We start from the raw sequence: 12,964 nt of genomic DNA, 5'->3' as shown, positions 1-12,964 counted from the left end.
AGGCCACCTGTGGCCTCCCTCAGTTTACATCAGCTCCCATTGCTGTGGTCTTGCACACTTCCTGTGATCACACCCGCCACTGGCATGTGATCCAAGAAGTTCAGTCCCATTTTCAATCAGATTCTCCATCCATATCAACGGACCTCCTCCTCCCCAGTTTTCAGCAATGGCTCTCCAAAGATTTTGTGTCTTGTTATAACCTTCTGCATCTGGGAAGAACCTCTCACTTTCCTCCCCAAAGAATCTTTCCTTCATTCCCTTCCTTGCTCCCCACCCGTCTCACAACAGCTCTCTTCCCTGACCACATGCTGCTTCTTAACTTCTCTTCTGTTCCTGTTGCCTTTATTCCGAAATCCATCCGTATGAATTCTTTGTCATTTGATTCCTTGATAGTGTTTTCTATTCTTCAGCAGAAAATGTCAAAGGAACTTTTCTGGCAGAGGCAGAACTCTCTCTAAAGGGGCAAGATTTGAGGGGCCAATAGAGATACCTAAAAGTGGGTAAGGGGAGGAGTCTGGGGGGAACACGGTTGCTGATACAGATTTTGTCCTGTTGCTTTGCACATTCTCCAGAACTTGTAACTCGATAGACCAACTCACTTCTGCAGGTCGGCCCTAGTTGGCTGACCAGCCACGATCTGGGTGCCTGTCCTTTCATTAAGGGACATCTCTTGGTCCAGTCCTCTCTGGCTGGAGACCCTGGGTCAGAGTATCCATAATGTGGTCATTTAGAGAACAGGACCTGAAGCTGAGGCAAGTCCTCTTAGAATCAAGTGTTTTCACAGAAGGCAATGATTAGGTCAAGCCAAGTACATTTGCAATAAATGCAGAATGAATAAGCTACCTATGCATTCAAAATCCAGTGGGGCACAAGTCAGTGGGGATATGTGAGTAGGTATAAGGGTAGATTATCAGCAGGAAAATGCTTATTTTTAGGTGGTGTGGTGATCAGACCCTAAGTCCTGCAGAGCCTGGCTTCATGGAAAGGCTAACCAAGCCTTATCCATGTAGGGCTGGAAGAATGCAATACCTTCCACATATGCTTTCTTACATATTTTACAGCAATGAACAAAAACAACTATGCCAAGAATCCCATTAAAACAAAATTTAATGACTGCTTATTATTTATAAAGCAACTTTATATGCATTAATTCATCTAATAATCCCAATAACTGAACGAGGTGGTACAATTATACTCGTTTTTACTCACGAGAAAACTGAAGATTGTAAGGGTTTGGTCACTAGCCCAGGCTGGACAGTACACAAATACTGAGTCAAACTCCAACAAAATACATCTGTTTCCAAACTCAATACCTGTACCCACTACACTGCAATTCATGTAAAACACCAATATCATAGGAACATCAAAATGATTACTTGTTAAGGAGCTTGAAAAGAAAGCAAGTTCTGAGGTCAAATTAATTCCCATCTTCCAAAGTGTATAGCCTCTGAATAAGTAACTTGGTCTGAGCACACGCTCTGGGGCTGTAAGAACGTGGTGGATCCGGTTGAGGAGTGAGGGTCATGCCTTCTGAGCTCTGCCAGCCCTCTATATAATAAGAGCAGATCTGTGTTGGATGCATGTGGTGTCTTTGAAGAAAAATGTGCCAAACACCAGGCAAAGAGTAAGCACTTAATACATAGCAGCTACTCAGATGATAGCTCTTAAAGAATTTCAGTACAGTCTCTGAAAAGGAGACAAGCTGAGGCCTGTAAGATCACAAAGGCTGGGTCTGCAAGGAGCAAAGGATCTGGGTGGAGGCGGCCTCCCATGTTTGCCTGAGTGAGGTGACCTGGTCAGCCGCCTGTAAGCAGCACAGCGACGAGCTGAGATTTCCTGCGGCACAGGCAAAGCCCTTATCTTTCTGCATTTTCTCTTATGAGAATGAAAAATAATCCTTCCCATGAACAAAAGTGATGTGAGGGTTTGTATTTTAAGGTGTGTTAACCTTCCAGTGACACATAAGCCCTACATTTATCATTTAGAGACCAGAGGCTTTTATGATTTTTAAAAGAGCAGTTTATTCATGACTTTCCTTTCCACCCAGGATTCTACATGCTGCCTTCTTGACTATTTCACGGTAACTGTTCTGATTTGTGTGAGCGGTTGTGAGTGTTTCTATGCTGGGAGCTGAGAATAAGGACACGGGACCCAGGAATGTTAGCGCCACGCTCCACAGGGCTGTGGCGGGTGAGGGGTCGCTGAGACATACGGTTATTTCCTTTGACCCCCATGGATTTTCCCTCCTCATTTACTGCCTTTCTCGTTCCACCCCGCCCCTCCCACCACTATCCGCCCATTGCTGCCTCGGACCCTGTCCTGACTACAGAGAGAATCCCGTGTCCATAGTCTTAAGGCAGTTTATTGTTCCCTTTAAAATTTATGGTAAGAAACTAAACCGTTATGTCTACGTCCTAGGAAGACAGATCCACAGCAATTTGAATTATCCAGCTTGGCAAATCTTTTCCATCGGTAGGACTTGAAAAGGGAAATGGAGTGAGTGAGTGTGTGTGCGTGTGTGTGCGTGTGCGTGTGTGTGTGAGAGTGAGAGAGAGAGATTCAGCAGCAGAAGCCAGGCCAGGCGGCATCTGTCGTGGAAGAAGCGCGTCCCTTTCTCTCACCATAAACAGCACAGGGAGATGCCAGTCCTCCAGCCACTGGTCCCCATCAGCTCCCTCACTCTTACAATCAACTCAGAAGCAATAAGACCAGAATTTTATGTCTCCCATGAAGGAAGATAAAGGCTCGTTTTCCTCCACAAATCCTGAGGCCTCTACTTTCTTGAGTCTAATGTTACGAGAAGAACGTGGAGTAGCATCGTGATGGAGAGAAACGCCTCCGTGGAAGGAAGTTTGTGCGATGCCTCATCAGAAGGCAAGCTAGTGCCTCAGCAGAATCCGCTTTGCCTTCGGGAGAGGCTGATCGCCAGCACCGAGCCTGGCAGCCGGGAGAGGCCGGATCAGCCGATGTACCGCCCTGGGTCCTCAGCAAACCCAGGCGTCGGGCTGAGGCGGGGATCAAGGCATTCTCACCCAGAACCTCCGCCCGTGGGCCCTGGGCTTGCTTGGCCGTGAGGATTACCACAAGGGATCTGTGGTCCACAGAGACGGCTGTGCACGGCAGTCCTCCCCTGAAGTGTTATAACTACGATGTGTGGGCGAACGTACAACAAGCATCTCCGTCAGTCGTGGCATCTCTGATGCTGAGAAATAAAGACTGAATTTCCTCTTCAGTAGGAAAGAGACCCCAGGCTAATCGCTCGCTGCTGCCGGCTCTGAGCTTTGTCCCTGCGCAGCTCTCACCCAGCAGTGGTGTAATATCGCCCTTTCCTCGTGTGCACACACTCAGTTAACGGTGATTTACGCTTCCCGCTGTGGCTGCCATCAGAGCAGCAGTGACAAATGTCCTTGCTTAAGTCTGGTGGGACACGACTTCTTCAGCTTTGCTAAATACCCTTCCGGGTTGGCAGTAACGTGGAGAAGGTGACAAGCCCAGCTCATCTGATGGAAAGTTTTCCTGATTTTGCTGACAGCACACTCCCTAAGCCCCATGCACTTTTCCAGAGGTGCATTAGAGCTGGAGTCTGTTTATTTGTCTATCTGGAAGTTTCAAGCTGTCACGCATATGTTGTGCTGCGGTTTGAGTGTATGTTGTAGGAGTGAGCCACCCCAGAGATGCAGAACGGGCTCCTTGAGTAAAAGCCTTGCTGAGCTTTCTCCATTTGCCCTGAGCTTGCTGCCCTGGGGGGCTGGTAGATGCTGCTCCCTTGGGGGAGGAGGGTGCATCACCAAGTTCAGCATGGGGGGTGCCAGGTTGCTGGGGAAAGTCACGTGGTGGAAACTTCATTTCTATTTGCTGTGGATTTTGTCGAGGAGACGTTAGCACATGTGGACGGCGGGACTTTGTTTCCCATGTGATTTCACAAAAATACCCCACAGGCTGAGGAGATTGAATCCCTAAGGTAAGAGAGGCTAGTAGTATGAAATTGTCCTCCACAAACAAAAGGTCTTTGAAGTTGTAAAAACTATGCATAATTTACAATTTAAACCAAAATACTTTTGTGTCTGTCTCAAGTTGTTCTATTCAGATTCTTTGGTGCAAGGAACAGAAATGTACTTGAAGAAGCTTAAGTCTAGAAAGGCATCTTATTGTAAGTGGACTTGTCTCCCAGAGTCCCAGAAGAGGTCAGGCGGAGGGGCTGGTGGTGTGTTCTAGAACCATCAGGAGGGAGGTGGTCTCCCTCTCTGCAGATCTGCTTACTTACATTTACATGTGGTTCAGGATGGAGCGCCCCGCCCTTAGGTCTAATCAGCCTTATAGTTCTAGCCTTCAGCATCAAATACCTACAGCATCTTCGTTCCAGAGTGGAATGGTCATGTCCGTTAAACCAGGTGGCCACCCATAGGGTCAGACATCTAGAGCTAGGAAGGAAGTGGGTTTTGACCACGTGATATGTGTTGCTGGTCTTCCAGGGTCTACGGTTAGGACAGGTTAAATTAGAAGGGAAAGTTACGCAAATATTCTACATGTAAATATAATGTTCCAAGTTACTTTCCCTCATGAAAAATCAAAAGCAAAAAAGTATTTCACTATTTTCCTCTGTAGATTAATGTATAACATAGAACAAGATGAGATCCTATTTAAGGCTGAATTATAGATTCTACGGCCTCTCCCAGGACCTGGTGAATGTAATTCTCTTCCCCCAAACAAGCTATTTTATTATTAACAGTAGAATAATATTTACCTGACTAGACACCATGGATTTTAGTGGTGTGCTCTTATAGCACAGGTCAAAAATATAAAGAAAAGTATATTTTGAAATCACCCTTCATATTCAGTATGAAATGGAATAGCATTTCCAAACTTGAGTAATGTTTAATTTTTAAAAAATTTTAATAACTTTTTTATTGTAGTAAAATATATAACATAAAACTTAACATTTTAACCATTTTGAAGTGTAAAATTCAGTGGTATTGATTATTTTCACAATTTTGTACAACCACTATCACAATCTATTTCTAAAATTCAAAATGGAAATTCTGTAATCATTAAGCAATAACTCCTCATTCCTCCTGCCAGCCAGCTCCTGGTGACCTGTAACCTCTATGAATTTGCCTCTTCTAGACATTTCATAGAAGTAGAATCATGCAATATTAGTCCTTTTGTGTCTGTCTTGTTTCACTTAGATAATGTTTTCAAGGTTTATCCAGGTTGTAGCCTGTGTTAGAAATTCATTCATTTTATGGTTGAATAATATTCCATTGTATGCATAAACCACATTTTGTTTCATTTGTCCATGAACATTTGGGTTGTTTCTACCTTTGAGGTATTGTGAATAATGATGCTATAAACATTGGTGTAAAAATATCTGTTCGAGTTCTTGTTTTCAATTCTTTAAGGTACATACCTAGACTCGAGTTTCTGGGTCATGTAGTAATCCTATATATAACTTTTTGATGAACTGTCAAGCTTTTCCACAGCAGCAGCCCTGTTTTACATTTCTACCACCATTTATGGGGGTTCCAATTTCTCCACAACCTTGCCAATGCTTGTGATTTTCCATTTTTTATTATAACCATTCTAGGAGGTGTGAATCGGCATCTCATACACTGTGGTTTCAGTTTACCTTTCCTTAGTGTAAATTTCCTTTCCTTATATTGAGGATTTTTTCAAATGCTTATGAGATATTTGTATATCCTTGGAAAAATGTCTATTTAAATCTTTTGCCCTCTCTAGTAAATTTTAAATTTCAGTTATTGTATTTTTAGCTCCAGATTTTTTGCTTTGTTCCTCTCTATATTTTCTCTTTGTTAACATTTTCATTTTGTTCATATGTTGCTTTCCATTTTTTTACAGTTACGTGATTAATGTTTTCTTTAGACCTTTGAGCTTAAGATAGTTCTTTTATTTATTTATTTATTTATTTATTTATTTATTTATCTTTGGCTGCATTAGGTCTTCGTTGCTGCACCTGGGCTTTCTCTAGTTGCGGCAAGCGGGGGCTACTCTTCGTTGTGGTGCGTGGGCTTCTCATTGCGGTGGCTTCTCTTGTTGCAGAGCTTGGGCTCTAGGCGTGTGGGCTTCAGCAGTTGTGGCATGTGGCCTCAGTAGTTGTGGCTCGCGGGCTCTAGAGCATGGGCTCCATAGTTGTGGTGCACGGGCTTAGTTGCTCCGTGGCATGTGGGATCTTCCTGGACCAGGGCTCGAACTTGTGTTCCCTGCATTGGCAGGCGGATTCTTAACCACTGCACCACCAGGGAAGTCCCTAAGATGGTTCTTTTAAAGTCTTTGTCTAGTAAGTCCAATGACTGAACTTCCTCAGGGATGGTCGCTGTTCGTTTTTTTTGTTATTTTGAATGGGCTATACTTTCCTGTATGCCTTGGTATTTTTTTGTTGATATCTAGAATTTGAGTATTATAATGTAGGTACTCTGGAAATCAGTTTTCCCCTTCCCCAGGGTTTGCCCATTTGTGATTGTTGAAGGTTGTCTAGTTTAATTCATTTAGCGACTTTTCCAAAGTATTTAGGAAAGACGCATTCTTGGTTTGTGGTCACTGAAGTCTGTTCCTTTAGGTTGTGTTCAGCTGATATGTTGACAGAGAGTTCCTTGGATGCCAGGGTTTAAAACAACAATGACACCCCTTCCAGTCTTGGCATATTGTTTCTTGCTGAATTACTCCTTCAAATGCTGGCCTGTCTTGCCCTGAGCCTAGAGATAAATGAGAGGTAAAAAGTAGGGTCCTCTCGGTGTTTTCTGAGCACGTGCCTTGTTCTGCATATGCACATGGTTTTCTAAATTCCTCTGAATATATAGGTGCTTTTGAGTTTCTTAAAGCTCTAAGGAAATTCTCCCAGCTTTTCCTCTGAGGAAGTGGGCAATCGTGGTATGTCTTCACCGTAATACTTTATCCCAGGTCACTGTGTATCGTTGACCATTGCCTGCCACTTTTCTACCCCAAGTGGCTTCCACATTAGACACAGCACAGATGATCACCTTGCTTCAGTCCTTCAGGCAGCCTTGAACAGACATACACAATGTACAGGTAAGATCTGGTCTCTTCCTTCTGGAACCAGAGCCCAGGGTCCACACTGGGAACAGAGATTCCCAGCTCTAAGACTGTCACTGACTCAGGGAGAGCACAGGACGGGGGAAAACGCCACAAAGCTTTCCTATGACTTTTAACTTGCCTTTTTCCTGATTCAGCATTCTCTTGGTAGGTATAAAACTTTGACTGTTTTCCATAGTTCTGACAATGTTGCTTCTGACAGTTTCTGCTTGGTTTTTGATATTTCTAAGGGCCCCAACTTGGGCAGAAACTTCAAACTGCCTATTCTTCCATTTTTCTTACATCACTCTAATAGTAGTTTACTTTTTTTTTTTTCCAAGAAGAGCTGCTGGTCTTATTTTTGATGCAGAACTTGAAAAACTATAGCCCGTGCAGCACATAGCAGCCTGTGGCCTGCTTTAATAAAGAAGGTTTTATTGGAATAGCCATGCTCATTTGCTTAGGTATTATCTATAGCTTCTTTCATGCTACAACAGCAAAGTTGTGTGATTTCAACAGAGAATGTGTGCCCCCAGAGAATGTGTGGCCCACAAAGTCTAATATTTACTATCTGGACCTTTACAGAAAAAGCTTGCAGACCCTGTAAATGATGTCTAGTGGACACTTTACTGTTTAATTGAAATTGTTTCCATTTAATGTTACTTAAATATGTATTAACAAAGTTGCATATACTTTTTTGTACTGATAGCATTCATAAACATATGAAACAAACAAATTTCAAAAGGAGATTAAAAAGACTAAAAAAAGTGATACAGTGAAAATTAACAAGCTGATTTAACGTGAGGTTCTTTTGATGAGACAAAATTGGTGATGCCGGGTTTAAGTAGAGAAATTATTTACCTCATTTTAGTTCTTGATGACTTGATTTGATTTGATTTTTGATTGTGAAAATGATTCCATTGAATCGTGATTATTACCATTTTCCTTTTTCCTTTTTAACAATGAACTTGCTAGTTCATAAGCTAACAAACATCCTTTACTTTGAAAAGCCAATCATCCCAATCATGCACCTGTTCTCAGTTTTGGGTCCACAGGGTCAGCCCTCAGAGGAAGTTTTGCATAAAAGGGATTGATTTAGGAAGGGTTCTCAGGAGAGTCAGAGGAGAGAGTAGTGGAAGCGGGCTAGGGAAAGGAAAGAAGCCAAGCAGGTGTCTGATTTCCTTAGACGTTCCAGCCTTAGCCTGCAATGCAGGTTTTTACTAGCTCGGACAGCTGTGCTACTGTAAGTTGTAGGAAGACTCAGTTCTCTCACACATTTTTCTGTTCAAATGACCGTGCAATTTTTATCGACGCAGTGGGTGGAGTGCCCTGTTAGGCCACTTGGCTCTCACTCGGACAGGACGCATCACTTGTGATCAGGTCTCTCTGTCCTTTTCTCATTAGCCCTCAGCGGTCGAGTTACACATTTCCCAGACACATGATGTGATTTCTGGGGTGTCAAATCAATATTTCATGAAACCATTTAGGAAATTCAGTCTTACTCTGTGAATGTGCCTTTCAATTGTAAATTTTCTCTATTATCTCTATTATCTTTATATCTGGTAAAAATAAGTTAATGAGTTCAATGTCTGACGAAGCACAACCGTGTCATTTGGACGTTACAACAGGACAACTCCAGGACAGCCAGATACACCCCTCAATGTGTTAAAAATTAAACATTATTGCCCTAGGTGATGATATGGCTCGAATACATTTGTAAACACAAATCAAACGTAAACACTGGGGCGAATATTTGATGGAAATGCATTATCTAAAATATTATCTCGAAATAAATTTACTTAATTAAAAAACATGATCAAGGACATATGGACTCCTGACTGTACGTTGGTAGGTTGCTTAGGGTCTGTGGACATGAGTCGGAATTCTAAGTGACGTTAGCCTTGTAAGTAAGTTTGTGGCTTTGTATTTAGTTTTTAATTGCCTCATGAGGTGAAATAATCTAACTGCATTACAAATGTATGGCATAGGCTCATTGAACAAGGTGGGGGGAGAGGCACTGTCCTAAAAAACTGTGGAATTGAGTGGAGTGGAGATTGTTCAAGACAAAAGGAATTGTACACAAGCACTGTACTAAAGATGACAAAGTTGTTTGGATGTTTGGGCTCACAAGTCTGAAACCACTCTATCAGGACATCGAAACTGAACAAATAAGTAAATGGATGGAGGACGATGAAGGGGAGAAGGGTTAGAATGAACCGTATGCAACTACACTAGAATTGGAGACACCAGTCTGAACTCATGTTCAGTGTAATGTACATATAAATGAAGATATGTGGAAACAATTATAGGTAAGTGTACACAGATGAGTTTACGGACACACATCTACGTTCACGCTCTAAGAGGGTCTAGGAGCAATGACATCACAGTAGCAGTGAGCATTCCCAGCATCTAGATCTTGGTTTCTAATATCGTTCTTCAGTTAAGGGAATCAGGGATCCTTGGAGAAAGGCTTGTTCTAGGATTGGGAGGGAGCATACAGGATGAGCCTGGGCCATCTTGTAGTGCCAACAAGTAAAGAAGTGCGCACACACACACACACACACACGACGCTGAAATATATTTCAAAGGGACCCAGAAAGGAACTGAAAGAGTCCTCAGTGGCCAGAGCTGGCTGGAACAATTTGGGCAAGCATATGAATAATTGGATTTTACTAGATTATAACTCAAAGTATAAAATAAATAGCCAGGAGTTTATACTGATATAAAAATGAATGAGTACATGAATGGGAAAAAAACTGTACAAATATCCTGTACAGAAGAATTCCAGATAATTTAATAGTGACTTCCTTTTTAAGGAAAAACAAGTGAGTGATTTGCAGTAGGCAAACCTGACACACACCAGCTTTTCCTTGTGACCAAGCTTAGCATCAGCAGTGATAAGTTGCATTGACAGTATGTACTCTTGATACGAGGTGATGGAAATGACATTTTCCCGTTGTGATTTTCCTCCCTAGTCTGATCGTGAGAAAAAAAAATCAGATAAAGCTCAAATTGAAGGACAGTCTACAAAATACCTGACTAGTACTCTTCAAAACTGTCAAAGCCATCAGAAAAACTGTCACAGTGGAGATAGGTCTAAGGAGACACCACAACTAATTGTATTGTGGTTTCCTGGATGGAATGTGGGGACAGAAAATGGGCAGGAGGTAAAAAATAAGGATTGTAATAACCTATGGAGTTGAGTTAATAATACTGTCTCAGTATTGGTTCATTTGTTGTGACATACATACCTCGGTCATGTACATATGTTAATGTACAATGTAATGTACCATGTACACAGCAATGTGCAATGTTAATTAATTCTTTCACACTGACTTTGAAAAGAGATCTAATCAGACTTTTGGAAAAGAGATCTAATCAGACTTTTGGAAAGTCACTTAAAAACATGCCGTACAGAAAAACAAATACCGTATGCTAACACATATATATGGAATCTAAGGAAAAAAAAAAAAAAAAGAAAAGGTCATAAAGAACCTAGGGGCAAGATGGGAATAAAGACACAGACCTACTAGAGAATGGACTTGAGGATATGGGGAGGGGGAAGGGTAAGATGTGACAAAGAGACAGAGTGGCATGGACATATATACACTACCAAACGTAACACTACCTTGCTGCAGGGCAGGGACTGCTAACACGGTGTTGATTCTGGTAGTTGACCTGCCTTTGCCCCTTCAAACCCAAGTTCTCCACCCTGTCGTCTTTCGTAACCAGTGGCAGAATGATTGCTCCAATTTTCCTCTCCCCTCTCAGCTTTCGTCATTTTTCAAGCCTCTGCTTCATTTGCTAATGAGAAGTTCATTATATGTCACTTTTTGGTACTTTTTTCCTGCAGTTTTCTCACTGATTTATGTATTGTTGTCTGTGATTTGCTTTGCTGTGTCATAAAGACAGTGTTTATGGTTTACACATAAACTGCATGTAATGTATATAAAGCAACTATATATTTTTATCAACGATATTAATTATTTTGTGATCAGGAAGCAATACCATAAGAAATTTCACCCTAACATTGTAGGTTGTTATTTATATAAAATGTTTTACTGTGTTTTCATCTTATTTTAGGAAATTGGTTGGAGATATCAGCTTAAACTATAATGCATTGCAGTTTTTCCCATTTAAGATAATGAAGAAAGGTTTCTGGTTAGTGTTTTTGCAAAGAATGGATAAACAACTCAAAGTGGGAGATGCTTGCATTTTAATTGGTCCCTTTAATATACAGACTGTCCCCAACTCTCGATGGCTGGGCTTAGGGTGTTTGGGCTTTCTTTTTTTTTTTAAATTTTAACTTTACTGGAGTATAGTTGATTTACAATGCTGTGTTAGTTTCAGGTGTACAGCAAAGTGATTCAATTATACATATACATATATTCATTTTTTTAAAATTAATTAATTAATTAATTTATTTTTGGCTGTGTTGGGTCTTCGTTTCTGTGCGAGGGCTTTCTCTAGTTGCGGCAAGTGGGGGCCACTCTTCATCGCGGTGCGCGGGCCTCTCACTATCGCGGCCTCTCTTGTTGCGGAGCACAGGCTCCAGACGCGCAGGCTCAGTAGTTGTGGCTCACGGGCCCAGTTGCTCCGCGGCATGTGGGATCTTTCCAGACCAGGGCTCAAACCCGTGTCCCCTGCATTGGCAGGCGGATTCTCAACCACTGCACCACCAGGGAAGCCCTATAGTCATTCTTTTTAAGATTCTTTTCTCATGTAGGTTATCCCAGAATATTAAGTGGAGTTCCTTGTGCTCTACAGTAGGTCCTTGTTAGTTATCTATCTCCTACATAGTAGTGTGTGTATGTTCATCCCAAGCTCCTGATTTATCCCTCCATCATGTTTCCCCTTTGGTATCCATAAGTTTGTTTTTGATGTCTATGAGTCTGTTTCTGTTCTGTAAATAAGTTCACTTGTATCTCTTTTTAAAAATTAGATTCCACATATGAGTGATATCATATGCTATTTGTCTTTCTCTGTCTGACTTATTTCACTTCATCTGATAATCTCTAGGTTCACCAATGTTGCTGCAAATGTCATCATTTCATTCGTTTTTATGGCTGAGCAGTATTCCGTTGTACATATACCACGTCTGCTTTATCCATTCCTTTGTCGATGGACATTTAGGTTGCTTGCACGTCTTGGCTATGGTAAATAGTGCTGCAATGAACATTGGGGTGCGTGTATCCTTTCGGATTATGGTTCTCTCCATGTTTTGACTTTCTGAAGCCGTGAAAGCAATGTACATGCAGTAGAAACTGTACTTTGAATTTTGGTCTTTGCCTGGGCTAGTGATCTGCGGTACAGTGCTGTCTCTTGACGCTGGGTGGGGTAACCACAGCACCCTGTCAACCACACGATCACCAGGGTGAACAGTCAACACGCTTGGAATCATTCTGCACCCAGGCAACCATTCTGCTTTCGCTTTCAGTACAGGACTCAATAAATTACACAAGATAGTCAACACTTTATTATAAAATAGGCTTTCGTGTTAGATGATTTTGCCCAACTGTAGGCTGATGTAACTGTTCTGAGAATGTTTAAGGTAAGTGAGGCTAAGCTGTGGTGTTTGGTGGGTTAAGTGTGTTAAACGCATTTCGACCGACGATATTTTCAACTCTTGATGGGATTATCGAGATATAACCCCATTGTAAGCCAAGGAGGATCTGTATTGAAATGAAAATCACAGAAAACGTAATGAATATACTTCCCTAATTTCAAAATATCAGATCCCCTAATTACAATATATTGTGGAAATAGAATGAAAGGGACAAAGTAAGGTAGTGAGTCTTACTTCCGTGCATATCATCAAATTAGTAAGAAAGTTGCCAATACAGATAATCCAAATACCACACACAAGTGGTGCTTTTCCAGGTCACAAAATTTTCCAAAGTACTGAACATCTTTGGAA

Source organism: Balaenoptera physalus (assembly GCF_965194825.1).
Source record: "Balaenoptera physalus genome assembly, chromosome: 15".
NCBI lineage: Eukaryota > Metazoa > Chordata > Mammalia > Artiodactyla > Balaenopteridae > Balaenoptera > Balaenoptera physalus.
This window is presented reverse-complemented; position numbering follows the sequence as displayed.